Raw genomic sequence first — 17,082 nt, 5'->3', positions numbered from 1 at the left:
AATGAAATGTCATCAAATGTTTAGATACCCCTTCAAAATTTACATAAAGCAATAGGCACCCAGTATGAATACCAAACCAACTTTTAGGGTTTTAAGATGTATTTTTATTTTTGCAGTGTGATATTTAAACACCTACAACAGCCTGTAGACAAGAAAGGTTTTAGGTACACGGATGAAATCTGTCTACCTAAGAAGAAAACAGCTTCATGGTCATACTTACAGAAGAATTGAGAAGAGTAGACCCAATCTTCCAATTTTTAACAAAGTAGGAAGCTTGGCATTTTGGTCAGGTTTATGCTTCTGTTCTACAAATTCCAGGTCACTAGTGAGTAACTCAGTTGAACAGTTTAGGTCAAGGTACTAGTACTAGTCAAGGTACTAGTCAAGGTACAGTTTCATGAATACTTTGTGTTAGAATCATAATGAGAGGACTTACGAACGACTCTGATCATACTGCTTACAAATGTCAGAGGTCTGCTGTGTATGGAAACAACAGGGAGGTGACTCTCCAGAAGCTGGAAATGAGGAGGAAAACAGGATGCTTTCTGAGAATTAGATGGGGCCATAGCCTAATGGATTGACACAGAAATATGCAAAGTTGGCCCTCGCACATAGGGTTTGATAACAAGGAGAAGAGAAGATCTTCACTGAGAACATAGAAAATCAAGAATCAGATAAACAAATATTGACATGTCTAGGCAAATCTTTTCTGAGGAGAGTGGCCTGCCAGTCTGATGTTCATTTCACTGCTATAAAAAGAGACCAATGTTTTTCAAAAGATAGCATGCATCAAAGTCAAGTGGAGGGGTTGTTAAAACACAGATTGTTGGGCCCCACCGCCAGAGTTCCTGATTCAGAAGGTCTGGAGTCAAGCTTGCGAGTTTATTTTTCAACCATTTCCCAGCCCTTGGTCCTAGAACCACGCTTTAAAAAGCATTGCATTTAACCAGCAGAACTTGCTGCCATTAAACATTTCAATCAAGAAAATATCTTTCAACTCATGTATTCCTTGTTCTTCACAAACAAGGAATATATCTTGAAGAATATACCTGGAGAATATATCTTGCCCAGAAGGAAGCAAATATGCTAAACAAGTCAATGTAGGTCTTCACTTAACATTTATGTTTAGCATTGTGAATTGATGATTTGTTTTTCTGGATTTATACACCAGTCTGCTGTGAGCAGGAGCATATCTAAGTTTCATTTTGCCTTGATCTTATACAATTTGTTGGGGAAGATTATTTAAGGAAAAGAATATAAAGGTTTGAATAAAATCTTTAGCATGGAAGTATTTATCTAGAAACAAAAAATTATAAATTGTAAACATAACGTAAAAATGGAAAACAGCTTACAAGTACCACAAACATCACAACACTGAGGAACTGAGTGGTCTAACTTTTTTCTGCACAGTTCACAACTCGCTATTTTCCACTAGCCATACACTATACTGTCCTGGGTACCATAGCACACATTCACCCGGGGGTATGACCTCCAGCCTTGCACTTTCGTGATGACACTGCACGAGTCAGTGCACATGGGGTTTAGAACATCATTAGAGGTCATTTCTACTTGAAGGGCTAGCAGTAACAATGTAGAAGGAACTTCATGCCACTAAATATAACCAATTCTATTTAAGTTAAATGTACTTAAATCTCAACTCATCTTTTCTTAATAGGATCCCCCAAATACCTGAACCACTCCGGTGCCACTGGAGAAGTTTACACAGAAGAGATGGTAGTCTTAACCAATTGCGAGTAAAATAGCTTCTTTTTGTCAATTTTACTAACACGTGTGAGCAAGGGAACACATTATTTGACTCACTTGCATTGACTTAGAAAGGGTCTATGTTACTTAGGGACCTTGAAGCTCGAGCTTGTTTAGACTTAGAGCAAATCTATGGGGAGAAGTAGGGACACAAAGGTCAGATTCTGATCAGGTCTAGAATCCCAAGGGTTTCCAGTGGCAGAGTCTATAGAGCTGAGGGTTAGAGATTAATCAGCATGTATTCAACAAGATAAAAGCACTGTTTGTGGCCCATCAGTAGCATACCCTGCATCATCAAGCACACACGTCTCAGATTTGTAGAAATTCCACCAGCATCTGACATTTGGAACCAGCACACATTCTAGTTTTTCCCTTTTCTTCTATACCTGTTTGCCTTCTCTCACAGGTGTGAGGAAGTGAGAGGAAGGCGCATGGAGTTACCAAGAACATGGAAGGTAGCTTCTCGAAGCAACCTCCATAGCAGTAAGAAGGTCAGAAGAAAGGCAAGCAGCAGCAAGAGCTGCGTGGGGCTGGATTTCTGCTCTTGGCAGCCTACGAGACCTTGACCATGTGATCAAGCCCTCTGTGACTGAGTTTACTCAACAGTAAAATAGGAGTAATAATAGTCCCTCCCTCATAGGGTTGGCGGAAGAACTAAAATGAGTTAATATATATAAAGCATGTATGAGAATGCCTGGCACACAGTAACCACTCAATAAAAGTTCGCTGTTATTATTTGGAAAGTAAAAGGCATTTTAGAATGTGATTTCCTAAGCAGTAGCAGAGATTTTTGGATTTACTTCCACGCTCCTCTTTTAATACTAAAATTAGCATCTCCCAAGTCCAGTTCCTGGGTAACTGCTGTTGCTATTCTAGGCCATCTGTGATCTTCAATAGCACCAAGTTGGGCCTTTTCAATTCATGGCTAGACCGCATCTCCACTCTGAGTGATCTGTTGTTTGTTTATCTGCAGAATTGGTCACAATTTGGTCTTTTTTGTATAAATTGTCTACATTAGCTCTTAAAACTCTGCAGCCGTCTACTGGGGCGCGCCAGCATTTGGATGGGTGTTATAACACCACATTTTCTCTTCATTACAAGTCCTAAAAATAGGGTGCAACTGAGTAACGTTTTCAGCCTTCACAGCAAGATTTGGTTTGTCAGGAAATGGTGTGGGAGTAGTTCTCATATGCACCGAAGGTGCAAAGTGCAAAACAAAAATAACTCAACAAGAGCTTAACAGCCCTTCTTTATGTACGTTATTTACAAAGGCCGCAATCTGGAGCTCGAGGCAGAGCCTTAGGGAGCTCAGGAGACTCTTCTGGAACGGGAAAGAAAATGCCAATTAGGATTACACAAAAGGGAGCATAGGATGAAGAAAGACAAGGCTTAATCTTTTACTTCTGCCCTCGTCATCAGCACTCATGTCTGCTCAGGCTTCAGGAGGACTCTGAGTTTTGTCAAACTTGGAAGGACTCCTCAATACCATCATGCATAAAAACATATGGAGAAACTTCTAAACCATCTCTGCTTTCATTTTTATGTGTAAAATTTCCCCCATCCTCTCTAGTGGGTGACTACTTTTCTTTCAGCTGTCTTATTTTCCTGTACGAAACAAGACATGTTGCATTAGTGAATCTTAATTGCCTTTTCACTTTCTGTGGCTTCACAGTGTTTGGTAGCAAATATTTTGCAAACATTGAGACACTTTGGAATTATTATTCCAACCCTTCAGTAGAAGTTCTAAATATTGTCAGAAGGCAGGATAAAAACAGTCGTCTTCATTAATATCACTACAATAAAGAAAAAAAAGCCTGATGTTTGGTGCATTCTTTCATCCTGCTCTAATAAATGTCCCATTCTCTATTACCCTAAAAAGTCTCAGAGGAACATAAACTAATCCTTTGGCTGCATTTTTTAAAAATTAAAGACATTAATTTGTTGCCTAGCTTGCTGGTAGTCTTTAACCAACTGTGGTGAAAATTCTTGCACATCTCAATGCATTAGAGATGACTTCTTTATTTTCATGCCAATGAAATATTGTCACAAACACCTTGTTCGGGCAAAAGAAGCTTTAGAATCGCTTTGCTTTATCACAGTTTGCAATGTACTTTTGCAGTTAATAGACTCATACAAATGAAATAACCAAAGAGATTGCCCCCTTTTCATTTTTTTTGAGTTACTTTCCCATCAAAAGTTTTTCAGTTTTACAGTATGGAAAACTTTCTCTTTTACTTAAAAATCAGAGAGAGAAAAACCACACTATTTGATGTGAGGAGCAAAGAAGATGATGGATTAAAGCAGATGTAGAGTGTTTGCAGTTATATAAGACTATTAGGGACCCTGTTTGTTCTGGTTTTTGTAATTTGTCCATGTCCTACTTTATATTACTCAATCCATTGTGAGCCAAACATGAAATAAGCGAATACAGTATTCTATATTTCACTTTGTCAGCAAATTAAAAAAAAAAAAAGTGTAGAACAAACACAATAGTCATCATGGTTCTTGAATAGAGAACGAAGCATTTTTCAAATCCCAGGGACCTGTAAGAAACAGAAGGTTAAGGAGATTTTTTTTTTTAACAATGAGCAGATGTGTTTGTTACTGTTGATGGACAAGCTTATCCATTTACTTCAATTAATAACAAGAGTGAGCACATCAATACGTAAGCTTGTCCTGATGCCTTGAATTTTTTCCAATTTGACAGGTAATAGTGCGGCTGAGAAAATGTCACAACAATTTAGTCCTGCCTCACTGGCTTTAACTAGTTCGATGACAATGGGAATCTTGCTAAGATTCCTTATAATTTATAATAATGCTATATCCATTGACTCTTACACAGGGTTTAGAATCTGTGACAATTAATGGTTTAAAATCAAATGCTTTCATGAGTTATTCATTTGGGGACTAAGTAAAATCAAACTAAAATATTTATGAACAGTATGAAAATGTGGAAACTTTCTTTAGGAACCTGTCTTTTCATATTGAGTCATAAATGAAACCAACTATGTTTGACAAAAAAAAAAGGCCATCTCTTCATAAGACCAAGCTACTACCCTCTTCCCGTGTTCTAAAAGATCTTTTCTACAATCTAACATATTTTGTCAGAGAAATTCTAGCTATTTAAAAAAAAACATTATCTCAGGAATTTTAGCATAGAAGAGCAAATTAGGTCTCTAGCAAACTTGACAATGGATATCAAAATGTAATAATATCAGTAAATCGCTTTGGTGCTCACTGACCCACTAAATAAACGCTGTCCTTTTAACAGTGAAGCTTGAATGATTAATACCTGCACAGGAGGGGAGGGAAAAATTGGCAATTTCTGTTTTAAAGAGAAAACAAAAGCTTATTTGTACTATTCCAGTGGCGACAGAGTTAGTAGAGGTAGCAGCCTCACATGCTCCATAGAGGTGTGACATAGCTCAGAGAATGCTCCAAGTATGTGGACAGATTACAGCTTCTCAGGGCAAGAATGACATTATGTTCATCTCTGTGCCTCCACAGTATCTAACACAACACTTCTTACACATAAGGAACCCAACAACTGTTTTCTAGCAAGCAACATTCTTCTAGACCACTCCCTATAGTACATTGAACCAAGTGTCTTAAAATAGATGCATGAAACTTAAGGTTTGTAAGAGGCTCAGAGGACAGCCTTATGCAATTATCCCCAAATGTATCTTCTCATCACTGTCCACTCCTCCATTTATTCTGTAGGTTGTCACCTCTAAGACGCCTTCCCTGACACCTTGAATACCTCAAAGATTAATGACAGAGCAAAATAGAGTAAAATCAGGTGTTCTTGGTTGACGTACATCCCCTCAAAAATCATGTTGATATCTGAACTAGTACTTTAGAATGTGATCTTATTTGAAGACAGAGTCTTTTCAGAGTTAATCAAGTTAAAATGAAGTCACAGGGATGGGCCCTAGTCTCATATGACTAGTATCCTTGTAAAAGGATAAAACATAGACACAAGCAAGTACAGAGGGAAGATAAAATGAAAACCCAAAGAAAAGATGACTATCTCTAAGCCAAGGAGAAAGGCCTGGAACCAATCCTCCTGTCACAGCCCTCGGAAGAAACCCACCCATCCACACCTTAATCCAAGACTTCTATTCTCCAGGGCTCTGGCACAATAAATTTCTGTTGTTCAAACTACTCAGTCTGTGGTACTTTTTCATTGCTGTCCCTGCAAACCAATACAAGTATCTAACTCTTCTGCCCATTATTAAGAAAATCTAGGCAGAAAGTAGTTTGTAATGGCCTCGTAGCATCATTGGGGAAGATAGATAATATAAGGACTCATATATGACCTCTACAGAATATCATAAAATAGAAGAGCTAGCATTATTCCCTCCTATAGAAAAACATTATCTTCATGCTATTACTATCCTGCGCTAACTCAGTGTTCAAATGCTTTGTGTAATATGAAAATGGATCTTCAAGTAGGATGGGAAATTACATTTGCTATAATCAATCAGCCTGCTCTGAAAAATAGATTATTAAAAATGCCTTCATTTGATTACCTGGGTGAAAATATAAATGGAAAATAACAATTCTAAATGCAGTGCAAGTATTGATAATGTGATGACTAGAGGAACTGTATTCATTCCTAACATTAATAAATTTTTAAGTTTTATTAATGCCTACAATAATATGGGCTTCTATATTAACCATAATTTACGTAGCCTTATCAACACAATGATGATAGGGCAAACTCCAGGGGCTGCTATTTTCTGAAACGAAAATAGAGACAAAGAAACAAAGAGGTATGTTTACTGAGATGGCAGATGAGGTGGGGTGGGGAAAACAAAGTACACAAAAAAGCTTATTTTAAAATTAGTCATTTAAAGAAATTGAGATAATATATTTGAGAAGGCAAGATTAGTCTTTGATCAGGTATCTAGTTTTGTTTACTAAGGTTTTCACTTGATTCCAGCCTCAGCAAGTTTAATTTTTTTTTTTTTCAGACAAAACCCTGCTCCCATTCTGTGGAAAAAACACAAGAGTAAGAAAATATAGAGCACTGTATCATGGACACAAAAGAATTCGTGGCTCTAAAATAGCTCAGACAAACCTACAATAATAAACCAAAAGAATTACTACTATCCAGATCATATTTCACTAAAGGAAAAATCCCTGAAATATGAGCCTGGGTGTACTTTACCAAGCAAGGACCCAATATGCCAATATGTGCTTTTCGATTATTCATTACAGCTGTTTTGTTACTGCCAGATAAGCCATCACTTAGCAAACATAAAATAGAAAAATTGAAGATTACTAAGAAAGATCTCTGTGAGGAAATGTAACAGCCAGAGATTCAAAAGTAAAAATATTTAAAGCATCCATTTGATGAAAAAGTGAAGTAATAAAACATTATGTTCTTCAGCTTTCTGCCTCCAAAAACACATTTTTACTAATTCAGCAAATAATTATTGACCATTAAATAATTTTAGGATATCTTCGATCATATATTTTGTTTACATATGTATGTCAATATACTACATAAACTCTTATATTCTGAAATGGATCCAAGTTCTTATTTTCATTTCTTTACAAAATTACATTTTTCCTTAAAGATAAGGACCTTTTCTAACCACTTTGTACACTTCAGAAGTCAATCTAAATCTATTTTGAATAAATAATGAGCAATTCCAATTTCTCATAATTCAATTATAAACAAGAGATAAAGGAGTGCGAAAAAATAATTGGGAGAAAATACACGATCTGCTGTCATTAGCAGTTTCCTTTAAAACTTTCCCAAATCTGCCCCCAAGTGATTTTTCTCACCTAACTCTTTATGTCAGTAAAAAAGATAATAATACCATGCTACAATGATTGTAGGTGAAACTCACAGCAGCTGTGGTCATTGAATAGCTAGTGGCTTAGTAAACAGCTCAACAAGCTGCCATCAATGTTTATTTTCTCCTCTTCCTTTTGTCACGTTCATCCCTCCACAATGCCTCAGCATTGGATTGATCCAAACATTGTCACTTTCACTCTTGTACTGGACCAACAGAGATATACCACATGGCAATGTAGACAGAGGTCTCCGACTTCAGCCTCCATACTACTTAGAATCTTTTTACAAGTTCTTTATCAGCTACCTTTCCTCTGCTCCTATGATTTTCCAAGCTTACAATTCTCTTCACAAAACTATCTTCTTTTTAACCACTCACTTTCAGAAGATGATCTTCCTTCCCAAAGAACCTACCATCTTTCCAAAAAAAAAAAAAAAAAAAAAAAAACCCTCATAGAAATGGTAACTGAGTTTAGCAAGGTTGTGGGACACAAGATCAATACATGGAAATCATATGCATTTCTCTATCCTAACAATGAGCATGTGCAAACCAAAATTTAAGAATCAATACCATTCCAATAATTCCAAAGAAAATAAAATATTTAGATGCAAACCTAACAAAACACATATAGGATCCGTATGTTGAAAATTACAAACTTTTTTAGATGCAAAAAAATAAAAAACCTGTATCAATAGATGGATGTGTTATGGTCAGGATTAGAAAATTCAGTATTAGAGATGTTAATTCTTTCTCCAAATTTACCAATAAGTTTAATTCAGTTTTCTTCAAAATCTCAGCAAAGTTTCTGGTAGATATAGGCAAGTTTATTTTAAAATTTATACGGAAATATATAGGCCCCAGAATAGACAAAACAATTTTAATATTAGCCTAGGAATAGACACACAGATTATTGATACCGGACAGAGAACCTAGAAATAGACCCACACAAATAGCTTCCACCGATTTTTGACAAAAATTTAAAGGCATTTCAGATGAGGAAGGCTAGACTTTTCAACAAATGGTGCTAGAACAATTAGACATTCATAGGCCAAAAAGTAAAACAAAACAAAAAGTTAACCTTAATTTGTACCTCACAACTTTTACTAAAATTAACTCCAAAAATATTTTTATATTAACTCATAAAAGATTTTTTAAAAATAGAAAGTCTTTGTGACCTAGTCTAAGTAAAGTGTTCTTAGACTCATACCAAAAGCATATTTGGTAAAAAGAATATTTCATAAGCTAGACTTCATCAAAATTGAAAACTTTTACTTTTAAAAGTACCTTGACAAGAGGATAAAAAAAAAAGCTACATACTGGGACAAAGTAATTGCAAACCATATATCCCACAAACAACTTTTAAACAAACAACTTTTAAAGGTCAATAGTAAAAATAATAAAATAATTACAAAACAGGGAACTGTCATGAACAGACATTTACTAAGAAGAGGATACACAGATGTGTCAAATAAATGCATGAAAAATTGTTTCACTTCATTTACCAGCTGGTAAATGCAAAGTAAGACCACAATATATCGTTACACAAATATCTGAATGGTTAAAATGATAAACAGCGACAACACCAAATGCAGGCAAGGATGCAGAGAAACTGGATTATTCATATATTACTGGTGCAAATATAAAATGATACAGCCTTTCTGGAAAGCATTTAGTGGTTTCTTATAAAACTAAACATGCAACTATCCTATGACCCAGCAATTCCACTTTGGGGCATTTAACCCAGAAAAAATGAAAAACTAGATTCACATAAAAACCTTCACATAAATGTTTATAGCTGCTAAATTTGTAATAGTCAAATACTGAAAAACTCAGACATCCTTCAACACATGAATGGCTATACAAACTGGTACAGTCAGACCAAGGAATACTAATCAGCAATGAAAAACAATGAACTATCTACATATATACATACCTAACAATTTGATGCATCTCCAGAGAGTTATGCCGAGTGAAGAAAAGCCAATCCCAAAAGATCACAAGCTGTATGATTCTATTTATATTTACCTTTTTGACATGACAAAATGATAAAAAGTGGATAACAGGTTAGTAGTTGTCAGGGGTGGCAGTGTGGACATTGGGTGTGCCTATTAAAGGATAGTATGGACCATGCTTGTGATGGAATTTCTAAGTCTCCACTACACCTCAATCCCAGTTGTAGTTGTCTACTATAGTTGTGCAAGAAGTTTCTATTGGGGGAAGAAGGTAAAGAATACACACGGTATCTCTGGTTTATTTCTGACAATTGCATGTGAATGTATGATTTTCTCAAAAAGTTTAGTTAAAAATTAATGATTGTAAAATAAATTTCTATTGATCTCATATTTCCCTGAGACGCCATGTTGAGTGTCCACTTATTATTACTGCTCTCTCAATGCCCATTTATCCCTTGACCCACAGTTCTCAAGCAGCTAGTCCCACTAACTCACTGAAACAATTCCCACTAATATTATTATCAACCTCCATATTGCCAAAACCAAAAAACACTCATCAGTATTCATACTCCTAGGCCCTTTACTGCATTATTGACCCTTTCAGATGAGTTTTTTTACTTTTTGATTTCCATGACACAATCCTTTTTTCTTTAATATACTCCTCTTGAAATCTTAATGTTCCATCCTCTTCGTCCTAATTTTCACAGCTACTACAGGATTTGTGAATGACTTCCCCTACAGGAATGACTTTAACTACTGTTTCCAGATGGAAGAATCTCAAATTCTTATCTTTTCCATAAGTCTATGGAGCTGCCTAACAGACATTCCCACCTTCCAGCCCTTCTGTGTCTCCATTGCAACATGTTTCATCTAATCTTACTTTCTTTTCATACTCCCAACAGCCATCCATTTCTCTCTTAAATCCTGTTATCCCTGACTCAGAAACCCAGGCTCTGGGAACTATTGCCCACTCATTCATGTCCACCTACAATCAATCCACACTTCTCATGTATTCTAACTCCTTGATACCTCTGGAATCCATTCGTTCTTTCACAGACCACTGCTGCTCCCTTTGTTCTAGCTCTCAGAGTTTATTGCCCAGATCATTCAATAGCCTCTCAAATCACTTTCCTGGAACAAATCTGGTTTTCTCAAATATTACCTTCAAGCAGTAACCAACGATTTTACAAAAGCACAAATCTGATCACAGCATACCATTGCTTTAGACATTTCAATAATTTCCTATTGCTTCAAGATAGATTTCATCCTCCTTAGCTCATATTCCCTCAGTCTCCTGTTACACTGACTTTCACAACACTGACTTGTGAAACGCCTGGCTATGGTATTCTCCTATTGCAAAACTTGGTGTTGGCCACCTAATAGTGAATTCCCTGTGCCAGCCCTGGGTCTCAGTGTAATACTATGCATGAAGAACCTGGCCCTGTCTCCTTGCCCATTTTAGACTGTTGTGTTTAAGAAAGTTAAAACACGAGAACTTTAATCCTATGCCCTAGGAAACAGCTCTCCATTGGCTCCTCTGCTGCCCTAGCAGCCCATGGCTCCCACCTGGGCACCCTCAAATCACATCTTTAACATCACTGGCTGGGAATTTCTCCTCTATAATGGAGGGGTTGGTTCATAAAATCTCTAAGAAACTATTCAATATAGCATAGTTATATAAAACGGTGGCGGGAAATCTGTGTCTAATGACTCAGCATGTTTCCACTCAATAGCAATTATTATTACCTCTATGTCTGCCCAGCATCATTTGTGTATATTATGCATATATAATATATATGTACACATACACATATGCACGTACATGTATATAATTTTATCTATTTGAAAGGCTATAAATCATTTGTGATTCTTTTATGAATAATACTAGCTAAATATAGCACATTGCATGTCTTACTATTAAGTTTCTAATAACTGCATTTGGGAGAACTAAGAAAGAATTTTACCTTGAAGGTTGGTCTGTGGGTTATTTTTAAACTGTTTCTTCTTTTTTTGTTTCAGATCTCATTTATGTAAATTGAAAAATAAACATGTTATTTTTGCAAAATTTGTTTTCCATTTACATGATTTCCCACATGTAATTATATCCGAGTTGATATTTTATCTTACCCATTAAAACTGAAGTAGAAAAAGTGCCGATTAACTAAAAAGTACTGACATATTTTCCTAATGAATTTTGATGTAGGAGTAAAAGTGAAAAAAAGTTTTTTCCAAGGGAAATTTTTATAATTATTTAAAAATATATAATTACAAAAACCAATTGGAAGTAAATGTTGAGTGTGTAAAAGCAAAATATTTCTATTTTTATTATAAAAGAATTCATCATATTTTGATATAATTATTAAAACTTATGAAATGAGACTTAGCTCCTAAAGAAGGCTATTATTTCTAAGAATATCATTTACTTTGGGTAAAAATAGCTGTGTTTCTTTCTCTGGGGTACATTGGGCAAGTTATTTTGTATAGAAAATTGATAAGGACATTAGAGTTAAAGGAATATTTTAGCTCTAATATTTATGTAATTTTAATAATAGTGTGGCAAATTATAGTGTAAGTAGGAAAGCAGAAGAAAATGAGATAAAAACATTCTTTTATATATATATATATATGTATATATATATATATATATTTTGTTATAGTTCTACCCAAGGTAATGTCATAGCACAAATATATATTAAGGCCATGGCAGAATGAAAAGAGGCTGAGAATATAGGGTGATAAAAACCCACTTAATTTCACAGGGCTTAACCTTTCTCAAATTAAATCAGATCCATTCACTTTAGGAGACTTCTTAATGCTAAGTAATAGTTTTTAAAATGTAAAAGGCAAAGAAATTAAACCTTTAGTCATGCATTTAATTTCCCACTCGTGACATAGTTCCTATTATTTGCAAGGTAAGTAAGAGGTAAAAAAAAAAAAAAGATAAGAAAAGAAATAGAAATGAAAAAATTGAGAGATATGTTCCTGTAGCAAAAGAGTGACTTGTAAGACATAAGCCCAAGGCTTAGAGAGAAGCGATGAAAAGATGCTTAATCCTGAATCCCTGCTGAGGCAGTCATGGTTCTGGATAGCCAAACAATTGTTAATGGGTAATCAATGCTGCTCACCCTAAGCTTCTTTTTCTCTTTTTCCAGCTTTTTCTAGAATTTTGCCTTGCACTTTACCAAGACCACCACTGAGATTCATTAAATACTTGGTATATTACTGGATATTGGCCATATAAATGTCAACTGACTACACGTTCCCTGTAGTTTGCCTTAACTGCCAAGATTATAAAAGCCCTAAAGTATATTTAACTTCATTTTTATCATTATTAAAAGTGACCTTTTAGACATTTTGCTCTATTGATATCTGAACTTCAGCTGAGGATCTTTTTGAAGAGGGTGTTTTGGGTTAGTGAACAATGGCAAAGTGACAGGCCTAAGTGAAAACCATAGTTACTGCACATAGAAGTAGATCCACATTTCTTTTTTTCCCCCAAATTGTCCATATTGCAGTTGTTGAAGATTTAACAGGAGCAAGAAGAGCTAAACATATATCTGTTACCAAATAAGGGATGGGTACAAAGCCAATTATCAATAAATCATCTATGCTTTTAAAATAAGTAATAATCTCTTAGAAATAAAGATTCTCTTTGACTTGAAATATGTTAGGTTTGAAGGCAAAGGTATAAGTTAATTATGATCCCCTTAAAGTATATTCTGAGGCAAGAATGAAACTGCATTGAGGACATGCACATACACATACACACACAATAGGCATTAGAGCCAGCCCATCCTTGGATCCCCGAAAATAACTGACATAAAACAGACAGACGCTCTACATCTCGTGAGTACATTCTCCAAAAGTCTTAGCTTTTAAAAATGTTTCAGGCATATGCTAACTTTCTAGCTTTTAAGACTAATGAATAGATCTTGGAGGAGTTCCTTTCAAACTGCAGATTGCTACTCATTAGGTATGAAATCATTTTAGAGAGTATGAACTACCACTTTTTGATATATAAATTAAAATGTTATTTCCTTTTTAAAAAATCACAAAATAATCAAACTAATAGCTACAGTAGTAAACACAAGTACACACAAATAAGAAATAATCATTGCAACAGATACACTAAAATTTCACAGAGGTCTGCTTTGGACAAGCTTGTGCAAATAAATTGTAGGACCCAGAAGGAACAGATAACTTTGTAGAAAAATTAAGCCGACTTAAATTGATCTCAGTCAAGATAGAACAATAAAATGGACCAATGTCCATAGAAGAAATAACAAAAATTATCAAATAAATAACTAAACACCCTTCCCTAGGAAAATAAAAGGAAAAAAACTAGATCTAGGTGATTTTGCCATTTTCATTAGTTATGGAATTCCTGGGAAATGTTAATAATCTTTCACAGTACAGCTAACCCAAATGATATTTAAATTGTTCCAGATTGTAGGAAAAGGAAGAGAAGCTTTAAATTTTTTATATGAAGCAAGAATAACATTAATCTTAAAACCTGATAAATATACCATGAAAGGGATAACCATACATGAAATCTGCTCATGAATATTGACATAAAAAATCCTATGTAAAATATTAGCAAAGAGCAATTGAAAAATAACCCTGTGAGATTTATTCCAGGAGTGCAAAGATGGTTTAATATTAGAAAATCAATTACGAAATTCTCCATATTAAAGGGTTTAAGTTTTCTTAGAGAAATCGCTGATCCCAGGGCTGGGGGAGAGAAAAAGCAAAGTGAAATAGAATAGAAAGTAGTCAAAGATTAATGGAGACTGTCAAAAGACATTCAGGAGATGGCTTGCTGGAACTCCCACTGGCCAAATTTGGAACAATATGAGCAGCAAAATAATGATAGTGATGAGACTGGGACGTATTGAATAAAAATGAATCCATGAGTTCATAGTGATATTCATAGGATGTGTGTTTGAGTGGTGAGACAGAGGATAAATTTTTCCTATACTGAAGAAGGCAGTATAATAAATGCAGGAGGAATGATAGGATTAAAGGAACACCAGTGTAACATACAGTATAAAAAGCTTAGGGAGGGGTTCTTGACAAACGCTAAAACCACCAGGTGAAAGATTGTTGGGAACAGGACATTCACACTATCTCAGTGTAACCCTCCACAGATTACTAACTGAAGGAAAAATGTATCATTACCATGGAAAGATCCGGCTCTTATAATAAGTGATCAAATTTAACCTAACCAATAATGGAACAAATGAACATTATGTTAGCAATGGGAGGTATACATCTTTGCCTGCGAGTATTTTGGGCATTGTAGTTGACTCCAACTAGCCCAAGGTAGATGATAGGAAGGACATCATAGGATAGTGATAGGAAGGACAAACTTCCAAATAACTTTCCTGCAAGGATTGCACCCAGCTTCTCTCAAGGAAAAAGACAGTTTAAAATGAAAAGCACAATTTCTCTAAGAATTAGAAACATGTGCATAACTTAGAAGGACTCCTCAGGAATATGGCATTTGAGCATTCTTGGTGAAGAGATTGATGCTTGCCAACCCAGGAGCTGACATCTTCATATTCATGTAGCACTCACACTTCCACTCCTCTCCATCACCTTCTTTAAAAAGGAGAGGTCTTCTGAGTCTTCCTACTGCCAGACTAGGGGAGGAGCCCTCTATAAGGTGGGCTAATTTTAAGAAAAGCCTCCATTCTAGTATTCAATGAGACAACATACATAGAGTGCCAAAAATACCACTTGCCACATAGAAGAGGATGAAACCGATTTCTTGCCTCTAATGAGTGACTATATTTCTTCTTGCCAGTATTTTATCTCATTTTTAAGAAATCATCCTTTCTTCTAGAATTGCTTCAGGATGAACTGAGTAAATAAAAATGACTCTTCTGGGGACAAGTCAGTTGTTTCAGAAATAGAAATTTCTCATTAATGTGTTGGTGGTTGGAGTTATCCTACACTTTACTGTGAGGATAAATTCATCTCTCTTATTCCTTTTATTTTCCCCTGCTATAGAAATACTTTTAAAAGACAAAAATAGAAAGAACCAAAAAGAGAAAGAACCGTACATGTCTTTGCTCGAATCCTCTCCTCTGACTTTGCTGAGCTGAACGATAATTACCAGTTGCCTTCTTTCCTGTGTTTCCATAGTATTTTGTGCATAACCTTATTAGAGCATTTATTTATTCATTGCCTTGTAATTACTTGTTCACGTGTTGGTCTTCACTGCCTATAAGCTCTTTCAGGGCCAGAAGCAAGCCTTATTTACAGTTTATGCTAGCATCCAGCATGATGGCCAGTTGGGCTGGGCACTCAAAACCTTTCCAAAGAAGACATAGAAGCTTCCTATTCCTTGCTCGCTGTTCTTCCTGCATTTCTGCTTCTCCTCTTTCTCTGCCTCAGATCTACTTATGTCTTCACTGTCCTATGAGACCACTGTTATTAAAGGCAGGTCTATCTTTTACACAATTTTGGTTTTTTTGCTTTCCAATTTCCTATGATTTTATAGAAGAAATGATTAATATGTCTGCTTTATATTTGCCAAGTTATGTCATCTTTAAAAATTTACTACTATACACAGAGTCTCAGCCATTAATGACTCCTGTTATTTGTCAGGAGATAAAAAAATCATGTCCTTCTAGGTCTATGAGATTTAGTAAGTTATACACAGTGCACTACAAACTCTGTTATATGCGGAGTCATGGAAATTTGATTATTAATTTTGAAGAAATAATAATACTTTATGAGTTCCAAATGTTCATTTAAATATTTGAATACTTCTTTTGGTTGCTTTGGAAAGCTATGTATATATTCCCAAAGTATCAGATTTACATGGCCCTTTAGATAAACCTTCTGGATCTTTTATAGAGGGATGGATTTGAGAGTAGATTTATTTGCCAAGACACAGATACAATGTAAAACTTTTGTGTGTGTGAAGATTATGATCAAAATACATTAGTTGAATTGGCATTTCTGTCCTATTTATTCTCATACAAAATTATGCAGACTTGATTTTCTTTCTTTAGGAGAAGTTAGAAAATGCTAAATTTAAGTCAATTTTCTCTTGAATCTTTTTCAAGTTATTTTTATATATCATTGATTTTTATTTTTCTTTTAGAGCTAAGACCAAGAGAACATACAGACACCCAGCAATCCTTACAAAGGGTTTCTAAAACATTTTGTTTCCCAAAACATTTATAGTCACTTTAACAAAAAGAGACATTTGGAAGATTATAATTCCTGTGAAGTGCCCTACTTTTCCTCTGCTGTATCTTAAAATCTCTATCATTTTTATAGATCAAAAGATTGGCATTCAGAAAGTTTAAAGATGTCCAGAACAGCATAAAACAACAAAGTGAAGTCCATTTCTAGGCAGCAAACTGTTTTAATTGGTGAACTAGAGGTTTTAATAATGTCTATAAAAATTATACCTACCTGAGATCCATTCCTAAAGGCATCACTCAATTTTTTGTGAAGTTTCAAGGCTCAGTTCTTTCCTATTTCTGCAAATGGGACAGCTTATTTCTGCATATAACATAATCAATGCTCTTGATTCATACTAA

This window comes from Canis lupus, chromosome 28 (genome assembly GCF_048164855.1).
Source record: "Canis lupus baileyi chromosome 28, mCanLup2.hap1, whole genome shotgun sequence".
In the NCBI taxonomy this organism is placed as follows: Eukaryota; Metazoa; Chordata; class Mammalia; order Carnivora; family Canidae; genus Canis; species Canis lupus.
Note: the sequence above shows the minus strand (reverse complement) of the source record.